This window comes from Physeter macrocephalus, chromosome 8 (assembly GCF_002837175.3).
Source record: "Physeter macrocephalus isolate SW-GA chromosome 8, ASM283717v5, whole genome shotgun sequence".
NCBI classification, from domain to species: Eukaryota; Metazoa; Chordata; class Mammalia; order Artiodactyla; family Physeteridae; genus Physeter; species Physeter macrocephalus.
In genome coordinates, this window is record NC_041221.1 from 103,428,484 (window position 1) to 103,447,917 (window position 19,434).

The window sequence follows — 19,434 nt, forward strand, 5'->3', positions numbered from 1 at the left end:
AATGTTACTTCTTTCTCAAGATGGACATCCTTTTCCACCCCATGCAGGCTAGTAAGTGATGAGAAGGATACTTCTCCAAGTAAGAAAGATCTATAGACCAACCTGGCAATCATTGGGATTGCTGATCTGAAAATAGATGGCTTCACATTTCAATTAAAAAGGTATTAACCCTGTGTAATTTTTCCTACAACAGAAAGTCCATTAGCAGTTTCTCCTTTACTACCATCTTACTGATTATTCATATTACCTTCTGGATATTCTTTAGTAGCATAAACTGAAGAATGCAGTAACGTTTTCCTGGCTACTATAATTGTCAGAGTATAATCAGCTTAATTTTCCACCTACATATTTGAGACAAAGTCAACCAAGTGAATCACTTATTAATTAAAATATTTCCTGAAAGTGCATTTGTGCTACCCCTTTTGAAAGTTGCTGTGGTTCAATATTGGTGATTTGGATCTTTCATTTCCTTTAATTGCATATGAGATTTCCATAAAGAGAAACTAGCTCAGTTTTTTTAAAGCAAAGTGTTATCTTTCATTAGAGGCTTGTTTTTTCCTTGTCTGTATTTTTAAATATTTATTTATATATTCATTTTTCCTCTATCACTGTTTAAAACAGACGGTACTCACCCTTATTATGTGAAAGAAAGGGTTTTGAATTAGTGACCTTTAGATGCATTTTTAAATGACCTCTGCTTTTCTAATACTGCACTCTCTTATGATATCTTTCTGTAAATGAATGACAAGTTAAGATTACTGATTTAATCATAAATTCAGACTTAAAATAATTTTTTCAGAGATTTCATTATGCTGTGGCACCAAGCCAATAAATATAACCCATACAAGATGTTTTAAGTCAGTTTCTAAAAACTAGACTTTTCAACTCTATGGCCTTAAAATTGATGGCCTTAATTCTCCACTTGCCTTGTAACCCTGATGGAGCTGATACAAGCATGATGCTCCTTGAAAGTAGAAGAGCTATGCTTAAATTAAGCCCTGTGATGGTGCAGAACAAGTCATATTTTTAGGGGAAACTGTTTCTCGGGTGAATAAGATATCATGACACGTCAATGGAATATGAAACTCAATTTCACAAGATTTTTCTAGTGCCAAAAGAGATTTTAGTAGAACTATCATTTTTAGTCTTAACAGAAAGGATAAGTCTTCCTCTATAGACCTCTACATTCCTTGCCTCTAAAATTTAATTTTATCATTCCTCATAAAGGCAATCATTCTTTAAGCCTTCACGAAAGCAAAATTACATTTCATTGTTGGTCCATTTTCTATTTTCACTTTTAGAAACTTTTATCATTTCCAATAATTGCATTGTTCCTCCCTCCACCCCACTTAAGAATCTCTTTATATTAACCAGTTTTCACAGAGCTGCATTTATTAGAAGAGAAAATAGGGACTTAAAGCTTTCTTTAAACTATATTGTCTTAAGAAAGGTAGTAAATAATTCCACAGTCTGTGAAATATATATTGGGAGAGCATATCCAGCTGAGTTAAAATTAAGAACATTTTCTCCAAAAGCAGCATCAAAACCCAAGAGGGGGCTTCCCTGGTGGCGCAGTGGTTGAGAGTCCACCTGCCGATGCAGGGGACACGGGTTCGTGCCCCGGTCCGGGAAGATCCCACATGCCGCGGAGCGGCTGGGCCCGTGAGCCATGGCCGCTGAGCCTGCGCGTCCGGAGCCTGTGCTCCGCAACGGGAGAGGCCACAATAGTGAGAGGCCTGCGTACCGCAAAAAAAAAAAAAAAAAAACCAAGAGGACTGTAAAAACCAAGAGAGAAAAAAAGCTAAAAAAAAATTCTAGTTGAAAATCTAAGAGTTATTTAGAAATAATTTTGAAATGAATTCAGTGTTTTTAATAATCATTCTGGAATCATTGTTTTATTCTAGTCATTCTTTGTTTCCTAAATGGCGGTGTTTTCATAAAGTATCAAATGGTACTTCAAATTTTTAAGCAACTTTTATTTCCAATCTTCTGCAGTAATTCTTAAATATTTTTAGTAAAATCCCATTCTTCTGCTCATTATACCAAGGCATTAGCTCAGTTCCCCAAATCAAACCTCAGATGTTCTCTACTTATTTTTAATCAGAACAGGAATCAAACATACCTTAACCAGAAGTACTCACTAATGAGCTTGCGGGTAATCAAATAAACATGTATGCCAACTCTCAGATAGTTCTTAAATAGTAACAACCCAAGTACAGGAAGTACTTTTAAAAGTCTAGAGTCAACAGAGAAGGTAAATATCAGAATAAAAAAGAACAGAAATATTGTATGATTTTAAAAAAAAAAGTGTATTCATAAATCAGCAGATGTTAAGGAACCTCACATCCCTTTAGAACATTGCCATTTGGGGCAAGCAGATTATGGGCTAATTTCATGCCACTGTTCATCATTGCATTTTATTTTCTTTTTCCTTTCTTTGGTAACTCAAGTTCTTATAGATTCAAGCTGTTTTAATTATGGGATGCAAACATTGATAGTGTGATACTGGAAATAAGAATAAAGGTTCAAGGGAAATGAAGGTGAGAAGACTCCAAGGTGTTCCTAGTGGTGGTATTGGTAAGCGTCGTGTAGAAGAGGTGGTGCCCTTTCCTATAGTTCACTTAAAGTTTGGTCTCTCTTCACTTTAGATTGCTGCTGCCCCTTCTAGACTGTGTGTTCATCCAGGAAGTATTTTTAAAGAGGAGGAAAAACATTGAATATTATCCTTCTGATATTCGATGACTTCTCATTGCTGCTTTTATATTACACCAAAGCCAGAACTACATTTAGATCAGACTGCCAGGAGACTCTTGAGCAGATGACATCTCTTGTTTAATATTCAAACTTCACTACTATTTGTGATGCATGTTGAAAAAGTAGAACAGAGAAAATAGTTAGGTTGCCTGCATTGTTTATTTACACCCCAGAATTCCTAGGTCTGTTTCACCCATTTCTCCTAAGTGAGCCCTTGAAGTGCTGTTTGGTTGCATGTCATGGGTAATAGTGTAGGTCAAGGAACCTGCTCTGGGAATGTATGCTTTGTGAACACAACATCATGTGTTTGTGTTGTGCAGTTTCCTGCACAACTATTGTATGGTTTAGACAGACTTGTAAAGGCTCATTTTCCCCTTTAACATTTTAAACCCCATCACAGTCAAACTCCATTCTGTTGGAAGCCTCTGCAGAGGAAGAGAAACAGATTTCACAATGAAAATGAATATTGGCTTTATGATGAGAAATTATATAATCAAATTACTACTATCAATTCACGGCTCATAGGGACTATGAACCCTTATGTTGCCTTCCAATTGTCTATTTCATTTATATGCTTTCATTTTTATATCATTCCTCAATAGATTATTATGTCATAAGCCTTAGCTACATTTTATGGATTATCTTTATAGCATCTAAAAGTCTCAGCTTCCAAGGATAATGTCATATATCTCACAATGTATATTTGCAAAGGTACAAAGCTAAAGGCATATGCCACCATACTGGGAGACTATACGTGCTCACACGAACTGCTGGGACTAGCTTGCACTTCCCCTTGTACATTTTCCTATTTCAGTTATTTATGGCTAATTCAGCACATCTTTATTTCTACCATCTGCTTAGTATCCCAGTTACAGAGATGAGATTATTTTAATTAGACTTGTCATAGGTGATTCACTAGTTGCTTGAACAGTCAAAAAGTAATGCCTGAGCTCGTCTATAACGGATTTTGCCAACTCTGACCCTCCATGACTGCTGCCTTTTTTTTTTTGGGGGGGGGCCATGCCGTGCAGCACGTGTGGGATCTTGGTTCCCCGGCATGGGTGGAACCTGCGTCCCCTGCAGTGGAAGCTTGGAGTCTTAACCACTGGACTGTCAGGGAAGTCCAGATTGCTGCTTACTTAAAAAAATTTTTTTTCCTGAATTTAAAATAGAATGCACTTATCCATTAAAGAGAAATGTTAGTCCAACCCCATTCTTGGCAATATAGTATTCTGTACATTGGGTTGGATTATAATAATTACATTATAAACTGTAAAAAATGACTAATGCTAAATAGCTACTCCCTGCCAACAATGTAAAGTGGTGGATATTGCTGAATACACACTGAAGCATGCAGCTTTTTGCACAAAGGCTGTGCAAATGCAACATAAATGACATTCAAATGTAAACCACAGGAGAGTTATAATCTTTATTTTAAAGTCATGTGCACTGTTTCTTTTTAAAAATCAACCAATTAACATGGACATACTTTAAAACAAAAGCAGATATTTATGTCGGATAGATCTCTGAATTGCTAAATATGATATTAGTGAAATTAATATGGATTGTGAAGAGAAAGTAGTGAGGGTACAACCAAAAATTAGAGGATTTAAACTGGATTATGCTGTCAGTTGCAACATGAGCTGTATGATAGAAACATTTCAACCTCTGGGATTTTTTCTTTTCAATTGAGGTAAAATTCATATAACATAAAGTTTACCCTTTTAAAGTATGCAATTTAGTGGCATTTAGTACATTCACAATGTTGTTCCATCATCTCTATCTAGTTCTAAAAGACTTTATTATCCACAAAGGAGTCCCTGTAAGCAGGGTACCAGGTTTATCTACCACCAACCTCTTGCAACTACTAATCTGCTTTCCTCTTCTATGGATTTACCTCCTCTGGATATTTCATATAAATGGAATTGCAGAATATGTAAGCTTTATGTCTGGCTTCTTTCACTTAGCATAATATTTTCAAGGTTCAGCTTTATCCGCATTGTTACCTGCATCAGTACTTTGTTCCTTTTTGATGACTGAATAATATTCTGTTGTATACACCTCATTTTGTTTATCCATTCATCTGTTAATGGACATTTAAGTTGTTTCCACTTTGGGCCATGAATATATGTGTACAAATATTTACTTGAATACCTGTTTACAGTTCTTTTGGGTATATACCTAGGACTGGAACTGATGGGTGCTATGTTAATTCTATGCTTAACATTTTGAGGAACCAGAGTATTTCATTTTTTAAGAATTCATTTATAAAACTTCTTATATTTGTAATTCCAAGTGACTTTCATATTTTTATCTCAATCATTATAAAGATAAAGGAGCAAATATAATTATCCAAAAGTTTCAAAAAGATATTTCTAAAGTTCTCTCTAACTCTAATTCTATTATTATAAAATTCTAGGTGATCTACAAGGCATAAATGGCAAAGTCCTTTCTTTTCAATTTACAGAGTAACATCTCCAAGCTGTCCAGTCATGCCTCCATCAGCCCATCTTTTGTTGCTATTTCTTATAACCTGGAAAAGAAAAAAAAAAGTATAGCTTATGTCTTAGGTTTTAGGTCACCAGTGTCTCTGACTCACTTTTGGAAATGTTTCTACTTTGTGAATCCTTTTCACTCTTGCCATCTGTGAGGTTTTTTTTGTTTGTTGTTTTTTTTTTTGGTTTAATCTCAACCTCAAATTATGATTAAAACTCATGATTAAATTGGATGGTGGGACAAAGGAAGGAGGTGGGCAGCTTTCAATTATCCAAATGATAGGAGCTAGAAATAGATAAATCAATGGAAGACTAAAATATATAAACCTCTCTTTGAAGACAAGATTTACAGCAAGTTAGACTTGTGAGTATTGGAAGAGTGAGGATGTAATATGTACAGTACAAAAACAGGAATGAATGAAAAATATGAAGAACTATAGGGCAGATCATTCCTATAACATGCACGATTTCTGTGTTTCTCTGTTTTTTACTCAAGTTATTTTCTGCTCTAACTTGATTTTTGGTCCATCTCCCTGCTAAACACTTCACATTTCATTTCCCTCTAAGCCTTTAGGGGAGATTGAAAGTAGCAGTTAAAGCTGGTTATGCCCAGTAGTCAAGGCAAATTTTGTTTACAAGATACTCCCTGTTACAGTGTTTGGATTGTGTAAATAACAGGCAATAAAATCAATCAGCTGGAAACCTCCTCTTGTAAATGAACAGACTATTTTAATCAGTACCTTCCACTGAACAGCCTTTCAAGGGCTTTCCAGTTTTAATATTTAGAAAGCTACCTGTAACCTTCAGATATAACCTATCTGTAAGTATTTATTGAATTAATGATCATGCACTCAGAATTCTGCTAGGCTCTACAGTGGATACAAAAATAGTATAAAACATCCATGCTTCTGGGAACTTATCATCTATTTGTGGGAACAAACTCCCCCAAGTCTTTTAAATGTGGAAAGACTTGTTTTACGGTGTTCTGGGAATAAATGTAATAAGAGATCAAAGTTGTAGGAAATAATTTTGTGCTAAATACACAAATATATAGTTTCAAGGAAGAGCTAGACCTTGAATTGAACCTCAAAATTTTTGAAAATGTGAAATTATAGAGGAGATGGTAAAGATAAGGTGAATAACAGAGAGAGTTGGCTAGGATTCATGTGAGTTAACAATTGTAAATAAAAATGAGTGGGAATGTAGGAAACAAGTTTAAAGAAGGCCATGTTAGCTATACCAAGTAGTTTAATTCATTGCGGAAGTCATACCTTAGTGGGCTAAGAATAAAATGAGATTCATTTCACACATACTAGTGATGGACACAGATACATAATTGTTCAGAGAGATAACCAGGAAGCATGGTCGATATAACTTGCTGTAATCTAAAGGTGAAGAGATGAGAATCTAAATGAGGCCATGGAAACGGAAAGGAATAGAAAAGGAAGGAAAGATATAGTTAACATTTAATATGAGTGATATTCTTCCTAGCTCTTTCCCATTCTTGACCTATGAACTAGTTTGTATAAGGATACATGTTTCCATATTAGAGATGAGGAAATTGAGAGGTTTTATGATTTGCACAGGTAGGATGTAGAAGTAAGATTTTCATCTTGTTCTATTTTACTTCAAATCATGTGCTATTTCCTTCTAGCGTTTCTATAGCTGGCAGGAGGGACAAAACATAAATGAGACTTTCACACTGTGAGGATCCCAGTGTTTCTCATAAATTGTAAACTTCTAATCTAACCCAGGTAGTTACCATCTGTTGTATATGTGTATCACAAATAGTCATAATTCAGTTAACACAATTATATGTTTACTTTGAATTTGATAATGACATTCTAGGTCATCCTCCTTTCCCTCTTAACATGGTGCAATGTCCCCAACCTCCTGTTGTTGCCATCTTTTGTTACCTAGAGATAGGGGCCCCATTTTTTTCACCAAGTGGAAAGCTTATCAGTGCTCACAGCACCCTCACTTCTTCTCCTGGCCTTCCTGAGTTCTACAGCCCTCCCCAGCTGTCAACTTTCAAATACCTTTAGTCAGTTCTTGCAACCCAAAGACAATATGCAGTATATTCTCTAGTTTTGATATAGGAAGAAATTTTCATTTCTTTGGTATCACCATTTCTTTACCTCCTTTATAAAATTTTTTTTTGTATCCAGAGTTATCCCTCCTCCATCTTAATATTTCATTTCTATCTGGTTCTCATTCCCTACTCTAAAAATATTTCCTCCAAATCAGCTTGATTCCTGATTCCCTCTGTATAATATTATACTTCAGTTTTATAACAGTGTCAGTGATTTTTTTAAAGGCCTCTGTTCTTAGAATGCTCATATTCACTTGCCTTTTTCTTTAACAACTTAAAATATATCTTTGAGGGAAAGATGGTGTGAAAATGTCAAATGCATTCTTATGTAGTAATTTGAGAATAAATGAGAAAAAAAAGCTTGAAGCAGTATTGAACATCATTTAAAAAAATAACATGTTTAACTAGTTCCAGCAATTTCAGTTTTCTTTCATTTTTTTTCTCCTTGAGATCTTTGCTCCTCATATTAAAGTATTCTGATAGACTCTGACAAGGAGAAGAAAAGGAAGATGTTAAGTGCTATAGCTGATAGGATCTCCCCATTGTGGAAATGATTTTTGCTTTCAAGAATCAATAACAAAGGTGTTCTTGTGAAAAACCTATGTTTTAGCTGTCACAAAAGATGGTTTTTCTCCATTTGCATTCTGTTAAGATTTTTTTCAATGCTGTTCTAGTTGAAAGTTTTATAGTCTAATAAAGTTTCTTGCAATATAAAATCTGAGCATACAACTACAGAAAAACTAATTTTGTGGAAAAGCATTCTGAAAAGATATACATTATTTAAATATAGAAATACTGTAAGAAATTATGCCTTTTTATTGGACATTGAAACAATATATATTTTGAAGTTCAGAGTTCATTATCTATAAGATTATCAGTACCTTCTTTCAGATTACAATAACATTGGTATAAGTTATAGTCTCAGAATCTCAAGATCCAGAAATCCCTTAAAATTGAGATATAAAAGATTTTTTTACAAATAAATTTCAGTGTAATCTGTGAGAAACCATTAGAGCAATGCCGTTTGAGAATCCATACTAACTTAAAAAAATTATCAGAAAAAAATAAAGGAATCATGCCAAATAGAAATAAATAAAGGCTGGAGCTAAGTTACTTTGGGCAAATTGCAGTTTTTAGGACGTAAGGGCATTCCTAGCAATTTTCCCCAATATACAGCCTCACCTGTTTCCCCCAGCTAGACAGTTTTGTGCACACTGTTTCTTCTGCAAGAAATGTTTTTAGTTCGACTCAATATTTCTTCAGGTATCTGCTACTTCATCAGAGATGCTCTCACTTCCAGATTAACTATTATTTGTCAATAGCTTTGTGCTATGCTAGACTATTAAAACTACGAAGACTGAGAGTAAATCAGCTTTTAGTGCCATATCTGACACACAGTACATTTTCAATAGTTGAGGATATAACTAGCACTTTATTTTTTATTGAAGTATAGTTGACTTACATTATTGTGATAGTTTCAGGTGTACAGCAAAGTGATTCCATTTTATATATATATATATTTCACATTATTTTCAATTCTAGGTCATTACAAGATATTGAATATAGTTCCCTGTGTTGTACAGTAAATCCTTGTTGCTTATCTATTTTATATATAGTGGTTTGTATCTGTTAATCCCATACTCCTAATTTATCCCTCCCCCACTCCCTTTCCCCTTTGGCAACAGTAAGTTTGTTTTCTATGTCTACGAGTCTGTTTCCATTTTGTATATAGAATCATTTGTATTATTTTTTAGATTCCACATATAAGCAATATATAGTATTTGTCTTTGACTTATTTCATTTAGCATAATATTTTCTAGGTCCATTCACATTGCTGCAAATGGCAATACTTCATCTTTTTATAGCTGAATAATATTTAATTGTAGAATATACACATTGTCTTAATTCAGTCATCTGTTGATGGGCACTTAGGTTATTTCCGTATCTTAAGTATTGTAAATATTGCTGCTATGAACATTGGGATACAAGTATCTTTTCGAATTAGTGTTTTTGTTTTTGCTGGATATATACCCAGGAGTGGAATTGCTGGATCATATGGTACTTCTCTTTTTAGTTTATTAAGGAAACTCCATACTGTTTTCCAGGTACCAATTTACATTCCCACCCAGAGTATATGAGTGTTCCCTTTCCTCCACATCCGTTCCAACATTTGCTATTTATAGACAATTTTTTTTTTTTTTTTTTTTTGCGGTACCCGGGCCTCTCACTGTTGTGGCCTCTTCCATTGCAGAGCACAGGCTCCAGACTCGCAGGCTCAGTGGGCATGGCTCACGGGCCCAGCCGCTCCACGGCATGTGGGATCTTCCCGGACCGGGGCACGAACCCGTGTCCCCTGCATCGGCAGGCGGACTCTCAACCACTGTGCCACCAGGTAAGCCCTATTTATAGACATTTTGATCATAGTCATTCTGAGAGGTGTGAGGTGAAACCACTGCAAGTTGGTTTTGATTTTCATTTCTCTAATGGTTTACGATGTGGAGCATCTTTTCATATGCCTGTTAGCCATCTGTATGCATTTATTGGAAAAATATCTATCCATGTCTTCTGCCCGTTTTTTGGATTGGATTGTTTCTTTAAAATATTGATTTATATAAGCTCTTTGTATATTTTGGATAGTAACTTCTGGTCACATTGTTTGCAAATATTTTCTCCCATTTGAAAGGTTTTCTTTTCATTTTGTTGATGGTTTCCTTTGATGTGCAAAAGCTTTTAAGTTTAATTAGGTCTCATTTGTTTATTTTTGCTTTTATTTCTTTTGCCCTGGGAGACTGATCTAAGAAAATATTGCTACAATTTATGTCAGAATGTTTTGCCTGTGTTCTCTTCTAGGAGAACACAGGATATCTTGCCATTTCTTTGAGTCATCTTCAATTACCTTTATCAATATTTTATATTTTTCAGCATATAGGTCTTTCACCTCCTTCGTTAAGTTTATTCCTAGGTATTTTTTAATGTGATTTTAAATGGGATTTTTTTTTTTTTTTTACTTTCTGATATTCCATTATTAGTGTATAGAAATGCAATGGATTTCTGTATATTAACCTTGTATCCTGGAACACTGCTGAATTCATTTATTAGTTCTAATAGTTTTTGGGTGGAGTCTTTAGGGTTCTCCATATAGAGTATCACATCATCTGCCAATAATGACAGTTTTACCTCTTCCCTTCCAATTTGGATACTTTTTTTTCTTTTTATTGTCTGATTGCTGTGGCTAGGAATTCCAATACTATGTTAAATAGAAGCAGAGAGAGTGGGAATTCTTGTCTTTTTCCTGAATTTAGCAGAAAGGCTTCCAGCTTCTCATATTTGAGTCTTTTGTGGGTTTGTCATAAATGGCCTTTATTATGTTGAGATGTTTCCTCTATACCCACTTTAATGAGAGTTTTTATCATGAAAGGATGTTGAATTTTGTCAAATGTTCTTCTTGCATCTAACAAGATGATCATGTGGTTTTTGTCTTTTCTTTTGTTAATGTGGTGTGTCACATTGATGATTTACACATGCTAAACTATCCTTTTGACCCTGGAATGAATCCAACTTGATCATGTTATATGATACTTTTTATATATTGTTGGGTTCGGTTTGCTAATATTTTATTGAGAATTTTTGCATCTAAAGTCCTCATATTCTTTATATCATTGGTCAAATTCCCCTGTAAAGTCCTCCAGTCCTGGACTTTTATTTGTAGAGAGTTTTATTTTAATTACAGATTCTATTTCACTTCTAGTGGTCAGTCTATTCAAATTGTCTCTTTCTTCTTGACTCAGTCTTGGCAGGCTATATGTTTCTAGCATTTTGCCTATTTCTTCTAGGTTGTCCAATTTGTTGGCATATAACTGTTCATAATATCCTCTTATGAGATACCATGTGTTTGTTCTTTTCCTGGTTTTCTTTCTGTAGTTGATTTCTAATATTGTATCAAGTGGTCGGAGAAGATGCTTGATATAATTTCTATCCTCTTAAATTTATTGAAGCTTGTTTTTTTTACCTAGTATTTGGTTTATCCTGCAGCACGTTCCATGTGCACTTGAAAAAAATGTATATTCTGCTTTTTTTGGTTGTAATGTCCTATAGATATCTATTGAGGCCAACTGGCCTATTGTGTTATTTAAGACCTCGGTTAGCGTGTTGATTTTCTGTCTGAATGATGTGTCCATTGAGGTACGTGGGGTGTTAAAATCTCCTACTATTATTGGATTATTGTCAGTTTCTCCCTTTATGCTTCTTAGTATTGCTTTATATTTTTAGGTACTTCTGTATTGGTGCATATATTTTAGCGGTTGCAATATCCTCTTTTGCTATTGATTTTATCATTATCATTATATAGCACCCTTCTTTACCTTTCTTTACAGACTTTGTTTCAAAGTCTATTTTGTCTGATATGAGTAGTACTACCTCCACTTTCTTGTAGTTTCTATTTGCATGAAATATCTTTCTCCATCCCCTCACTTTCAGTGTGTGTGTCTTTCACCCTGAAGTGAGCCTCTCTTGTAGGCAGCATGTTGAAGGGTCTTATTTTTTTAATCCAGTAAGCCACCCTATGTCTTTTGATTGTAGCATTCAGTCCATTGACATTGATAGGTATGTACTTATTGTCATTTTATTCCCTGCTTTCCAGTTGTTTATGTAGTTCTTTGTTCATTTCCCTTCTTTTTGTTTTTCTTCTTATGGTTTGATGATTTTCTTTTGTAGTATATTTGAGTTCCTTTCCTTTGATTTTTGTGGATCTTTTGTGGCTTTTTGATTTTTAGTTACCATGGGGTTCATGTATTTTGACCCATAATTATATCTACTTGCTTTAAATTGATGTTCAAACACATTCTAAATGATCTATATTTACTCCCCTCCTCTACATTTTGTGTCTTTTATGTCCTATTTTACATCTTCATGCTTATCCTTTTACTGTTTATTGCAGTTATAGTTGATATTATAATTTTTTAAAAATCTATGTATGGGTTATTTAAGAGATCTTCAATCCTTACTGTATATTCTCATTTCCTACTGGGATTTTCCCTTTTCTGTAGATTCTTGCTTTTTTTCCACTTAGAGAAGACCCTTCATAATTTCTTTTAGGGTAGGTTTAGTATTGCTGAATACTTGCAGTTTTTGCTTGTTTGAGAAATTCTTTCTCTCTTCTTCTACTATATATGATAATCTTGCTGGGTAGAGTATCTGAGGTCTCAGGTTTTTCCCTTTCAGGCTTTGAATATATTGTGCCATTCCCATCTGGCCTGCAAAGTTTCTGCAGAGAAATCAGTTGATAGTCTTGTGAGGATTCCCTTGTATATGACTCTCTGTTTTTCTCTTACTGCCTTTAGAATTCTCTCTTTATCTTTACTTTTTGCCATTTTTATTATAATATGACTTGGTGTGGATCTATTGGGGTTTATCCTGTTGGGGACCCTCTGTGCTTCCTGTCCCTGGATATCTGTTTCCTTCTTTGGGTTTGAGAAGTTTTTAGCCATAATTTCTTCAGATACATTTTCCATCCCCATTTCTCTCTTTTCTATCTGGAATCCCTATTATGCATAACTTGGCATTTAATATTATCTCATAGAACTCATATGTTGCTTTCATTTTTTTTAATTTGTTTTTCTGTCTGTTGCCCTGATTGGGTTATTTCTATTATTCTATATTCCAGATCACTCATTCATTCTTCTGTGTCATTTAGTCAGCTATTAATTGTTTCTAGATTGCTTTTTATGTCAGAAATTCGATTATCTTTTTTTGTTTGGGTCATCTTTTATTTTCTAGTTCCTTGTTAAAATGATCTGTGTTTATATTGATAATATTACTTAATTCAGTTAGCATTTTGACTGCCACCTTTTTAAATTCTGTGTGTGGTAGACTAATGATCTCTGATTCACTATTTGTTCTTTCAAGGGATTTCTCTTGCCCTTTTATTTGGAGTACTTCCTCTGCTTTTTCCTTTTACTTAACTTTCTCTATGAATTTAGGAGAAATAGTTATCTATTGTGGTTTTGAAGAGGAATTTTTGTGTGGAAGTATTCCTATGCACACTGTGTGTCCAATATCTTTGCGCAAGGGCTGGTTTTGATGTGGACAGCAGCCACAGGTTTCCTCAATGTGTACTGGCCACTATCACCTTGGTAGGGAATGTGGTTGATGGAGGATCTAAAGCCTGCATAGGGTGTGAGGCAGGACTCCTTTTCTTCTCTGTAGCTGTGCTGCCCTCTCAGGGGTAAGGTCTGCTTTCAAATTGCTGGAGGAATAACCCAGAGGGTCAGGCCCAAGCAGTCCCTTTTCCCTTTGAGTGTGTGTTTTGCCTCAAAGAACGGGCTACTGAAGTAAGTGAGGCTTGTGTGCTCGCAGAGGTCTGATGAGCTGCCTATGTAGGAAGCCACAGCTCCACTGAGGCACAGCCCAAGGTCGTGTCCCTTCCACTGCTGTGTTCATTCCAGATCTAGTGCAAGGCTGTGTCATGGAGTGGTTAGGCTGGAACATTTGCTAGGGTGGGGATCAGGCCCTGTGGCTCTGGGAACTGAAGCAACTGTGAAGACTTCAGAGATCTGGGCTGCTGCTACCCCACCCACACCCCAGGCCTCTGAGCCTTCGCTGTGTCCCTAGATCCACTCTTCCGCCAGGACCTGTCTGCGCCAGATCCAGTGCCAGACTGTGGTGTGGAGTAAGTGGAGCTGAGAGCAGGACCAGCCATGGCCTCCTGGTTGTGGTGGTTTCTGAGGCACAGCTTAAGAAAGCACTGGCAATGGCTACTGCTGCTTCACCAGGATCACACCCCAGGCCCCGAGGTTGTCTCTGCATAGCTAGGGGAAGTTTTCTCCCAGGACATGGCTGGCCCAGATCCTGCACCAAGCTGTGATGTGGAATGGGAAGGGCCAGGGTGCTTGCCTCACTTGGATTGGGCGCACAGCAAGGTGGCAGCCACCAGGGCAGAACTCTCTCTGCCATGTTTGTTGGCAAGCCAGCACCCATGCACTCTTTACAAGTGGAGTGTCTGTCTAGGATTCTCTACCCTCTTATCTGTCCCAGTGGTTCTCCCAGCAGCCAAGCAGGCTTGTGTCCTCCACATAGGACCCTAGGACTGGGACGCCCAATCTGTGGCTTGACCTGCTTGCCGCCCAGGGAGAGGGTCTGCTAGTGTGTACCTTCTTTTCCTTTCAGATCCCTCCCTGGGTGGACGTCTCAACTATATGTCTTCTTCTGCCAGGACCTGTCTGTGCCAGATCCAGTGCCAGACTGACTGTGGTGTGGAGTAAGTGGAGCTGAGAGCAGGACCAGCCATGGCCTCCTGGTTGTGGTGGTTTCTGAGGCACAGCTTAAGAAAGCACTGGCAATGGCTACTGCTGCTTCACCAGGATCACACCCCAGGCCCCGAGGTTGTCTCTGCATAGCTAGGGGAAGTTTTCTCCCAGGACATGGCTGGCCCAGATCCTGCACCAAGCTGTGATGTGGAATGGGAAGGGCCAGGGTGCTTGCCTCACTTGGATTGGGCGCACAGCAAGGTGGCAGCCACCAGGGCAGAACTCTCTCTGCCATGTTTGTTGGCAAGCCAGCACCCATGCACTCTTTACAAGTGGAGTGTCTGTCTAGGATTCTCTACCCTCTTATCTGTCCCAGTGGTTCTCCCAGCAGCCAAGCAGGCTTGTGTCCTCCACATAGGACCCTAGGACTGGGACGCCCAATCTGTGGCTTGACCTGCTTGCCGCCCAGGGAGAGGGTCTGCTAGAGTGTACCTTCTTTTCCTTTCAGATCCCTCCCTGGGTGGACGTCTCAACTATATGTCTTTTTGCCATCCTACCTCATTACGTGGAAATCTTTCTTGCAATTTTTGTTGTAGAGGAGTGAGTGAGTTCCTCTTCCAATTTCCAGTGGGTTGTCTGTGAGAATTCTTCCACATGTAGATGTATTTTTTATGTGTTTGTGGGGGAAGGTGAGCTCCACATCCTCCTACTCCACCATACTGAAATGACCCCCAACCAGCACTATTACTGAGTGCATTATATGATATAACTGACACTTTGTTATTAATTATCATCACCATTATTATTTAGCTTAATCTTGTCCCTATAATTATTAATGAATGGAAGTCTGTGGATATCAATGCCCCATTTTACCAATTTGCCATAAGAATAGGGATCTTTTTGTATTTGGCATCTGAGGTAGGCAGAAGAGGTGTCTTCTTAGGTATCCTTTCCATGATTAGCTTAATGTTTGTAACTTTTAAAAGCACAATATGTGCTTCCCTGGTGGTGCAGTGGTTAAGAATCTGCCTGCCAATGCAGGGGACACGGGTTCAAGCTCTGGTCTGGTGGGGACCCTCTGTGCTTCCTGTCCCTGGATATCTGTTCCCTTCTTTGGGTTTGAGAAGTTTTTAGCCATAATTTCTTCAGATACATTTTCCATCCCCATTTCTCTCTTTTCTATCTGGAATCCCTATTATGCATAACTTGGCATTTAATATTATCTCATAGAACTCATATGTTGCTTTCATTTTTTTTAATTTGTTTTTCTGTCTGTTGCCCTGATTGGGTTATTTCTATTATTCTATATTCCAGATCACTCATTCATTCTTCTGTGTCATTTAGTCAGCTATTAATTGTTTCTAGATTGCTTTTTATGTCAGAAATTCGATTATCTTTTTTTGTTTGGGTCATCTTTTATTTTCTAGTTCCTTGTTAAAATGATCTGTGTTTATATTGATAATATTACTTAATTCAGTTAGCATTTTGACTGCCACCTTTTTAAATTCTGTGTGTGGTAGACTAATGATCTCTGATTCACTATTTGTTCTTTCAAGGGATTTCTCTTGCCCTTTTATTTGGAGTACTTCCTCTGCTTTTTCCTTTTACTTAACTTTCTCTATGAATTTAGGAGAAATAGTTATCTATTGTGGTTTTGAAGAGGAATTTTTGTGTGGAAGTATTCCTATGCACACTGTGTGTCCAATATCTTTGCGCAAGGGCTGGTTTTGATGTGGACAGCAGCCACAGGTTTCCTCAATGTGTACTGGCCACTATCACCTTGGTAGGGAATGTGGTTGATGGAGGATCTAAAGCCTGCATAGGGTGTGAGGCAGGACTCCTTTTCTGCTCTGTAGCTGTGCTGCCCTCTCAGGAGTAAGGTCTGCTTTCAAATTGCTGGAGGAATAACCCAGAGGGTCAGGCCCAAGCAGTCCCTTTTCCCTTTGAGTGTGTGTTTTGCCTCAAAGAACGGGCTACTGAAGTAAGTGAGGCTTGTGTGCTCGCAGAGGTCTGATGAGCTGCCTATGTAGGAAGCCACAGCTCCACTGAGGCACAGCCCAAGGTCGTGTCCCTTCCACTGCTGTGTTCATTCCAGATCTAGTGCAAGGCTGTGTCATGGAGTGGTTAGGCTGGAACATTTGCTAGGGTGGGGATCAGGCCCTGTGGCTCTGGGAACTGAAGCAACTGTGAAGACTTCAGAGATCTGGGCTGCTGCTACCCCACCCACACCCCAGGCCTCTGAGCCTTCGCTGTGTCCCTAGATCCACTCTTCTGCCAGGACCTGTCTGTGCCAGATCCAGTGCCAGACTGACTGTGGTGTGGAGTAAGTGGAGCTGAGAGCAGGACCAGCCATGGCCTCCTGGTTGTGGTGGTTTCTGAGGCACAGCTTAAGAAAGCACTGGCAATGGCTACTGCTGCTTCACCAGGATCACACCCCAGGCCCCGAGGTTGTCTCTGCATAGCTAGGGGAAGTTTTCTCCCAGGACATGGCTGGCCCAGATCCTGCACCAAGCTGTGATGTGGAATGGGAAGGGCCAGGGTGCTTGCCTCACTTGGATTGGGCGCACAGCAAGGTGGCAGCCACCAGGGCAGAACTCTCTCTGCCATGTTTGTTGGCAAGCCAGCACCCATGCACTCTTTACAAGTGGAGTGTCTGTCTAGGATTCTCTACCCTCTTATCTGTCCCAGTGGTTCTCCCAGCAGCCAAGCAGGCTTGTGTCCTCCACATAGGACCCCAGGACTGGGACGCCCAATCTGTGGCTTGACCTGCTTGCCGCCCAGGGAGAGGGTCTGCTAGTGTGTACCTTCTTTTCCTTTCAGATCCCTCCCTGGGTGGACGTCTCAACTATATGTCTTTTTGCCATCCTACCTCATTACGTGGAAATCTTTCTTGCAATTTTTGTTGTAGAGGAGTGAGTGAGTTCCTCTTCCAATTTCCAGTGGGTTGTCTGTGAGAATTCTTCCACATGTAGATGTATTTTTGATGTGTTTGTGGGGGAAGGTGAGCTCCACATCCTCCTACTCCACCATACTGAAATGACCCCCAACCAGCACTATTACTGAGTGCATTATAACTGACACTTTGTTATTAATTATCATCACCATTATTATTTAGCTTAATCTTGTCCCTATAATTATTAATGAATGGAAGTCTGTGGATATCAATGCCCCATTTTACCAATTTGCCATAAGAATAGGGATCTTTTTGTATTTGGCATCTGAGGTAGGCAGAAGAGGTGTCTTCTTAGGTATCCTTTCCATGATTAGCTTAATGTTTGTAACTTTTAAAAGCACAATAAGGGCTTCCCTGGTGGCGCAGTGGTTGCGCGTCCGCCTGCCGATGCAGGGGAACCGGGTTCGCGCCCCGGTATGGGAGGATCCCACGTAGCCATGGCCTCCTGGTTGTGGTGGTTTCTGAGGCACAGCTTAAGAAAGCACTGGCAATGGCTACTGCTGCTTCACCAGGATCACACCCCAGGCCCCGAGGTTGTCTCTGCATAGCTAGGGGAAGTTTTCTCCCAGGACATGGCTGGCCCAGATCCTGCACCAAGCTGTGATGTGGAATGGGAAGGGCCAGGGTGCTTGCCTCACTTGGATTGGGCGCACAGCAAGGTGGCAGCCACCAGGGCAGAACTCTCTCTGCCATGTTTGTTGGCAAGCCAGCACCCATGCACTCTTTACAAGTGGAGTGTCTGTCTAGGATTCTCTACCCTCTTATCTGTCCCAGTGGTTCTCCCAGCAGCCAAGCAGGCTTGTGTCCTCCACATAGGACCCTAGGACTGGGACGCCCAATCTGTGGCTTGACCTGCTTGCCGCCCAGGGAGAGGGTCTGCTAGTGTGTACCTTCTTTTCCTTTCAGATCCCTCCCTGGGTGGACGTCTCAACTATATGTCTTTTTGCCATCCTACCTCATTACGTGGAAATCTTTCTTGCAATTTTTGTTGTAGAGGAGTGAGTGAGTTCCTCTTCCAATTTCCAGTGGGTTGTCTGTGAGAATTCTTCCACATGTAGATGTATTTTTGATGTGTTTGTGGGGGAAGGTGAGCTCCACATCCTCCTACTCCACCATACTGAAATGACCCCCAACCAGCACTATTACTGAGTGCATTATATGATATAACTGACACTTTGTTATTAATTATCATCACCATTATTATTTAGCTTAATCTTGTCCCTATAATTATTAATGAATGGAAGTCTGTGGATATCAATGCCCCATTTTACCAATTTGCCATAAGAATAGGGATCTTTTTGTATTTGGCATCTGAGGTAGGCAGAAGAGGTGTCTTCTTAGGTATCCTTTCCATGATTAGCTTAATGTTTGTAACTTTTAAAAGCACAATAAAATGTGTTATAAAGACAGCTCAAGTAAAGAGTATCAAATATGGATGTAATTGAATTAATTTATGTGGACAAATTTGTTTTATCATCACCTAAGAGACACTATCCCTAGATTGTCTGATATTACTTTAATTTACAATATTTTCCCCTACATAAAGCCTGCATTTATCCTCTACCAGCACATATCTTTCTTTCTCATTAAAATTTGAAATCAGTAAGATTTTCTATCCATGTCTATCAATCAGTCATTCTTACTGGGGCCTACCATAAGCCTTGAACAAAGCAGGGGCTCAATAACTGCAGTAACAATGAATAGCTTTTACTTCATATAAAAACAGAGGGATTGGGACAAAAAGACCTGCTTGGGAAACTTTTTAGAAAATGCCATTTGTCTCAGTCAGCATGTTACCAAACCAAACTTGGGTCTGCTTGCCTGTGCCCAGTAAAGCCAATTTTCTGTCAGCAGGTTGTGGTGAAAGAAAGTACATTTATTGCAAGGGCAAGCAAG

At 38.5% G+C, this 19,434-nt stretch overlaps 1 long non-coding RNA gene across 1 annotated transcript in view; it reads right to left on the bottom strand.

Annotated features, from left to right (window-relative positions):
• Positions 1–6,397: 6,397 nt before the first annotated feature.
• Positions 6,398–19,434, bottom strand: part of LOC129392339 (uncharacterized) — a 101,320-nt gene continuing 88,283 nt past the window's right edge. The window contains exon 3 of the long non-coding RNA XR_008618096.1: positions 6,398–6,634. This is a non-coding gene — a long non-coding RNA (uncharacterized lncRNA). The remainder of the gene's footprint in view (positions 6,635–19,434) is intronic.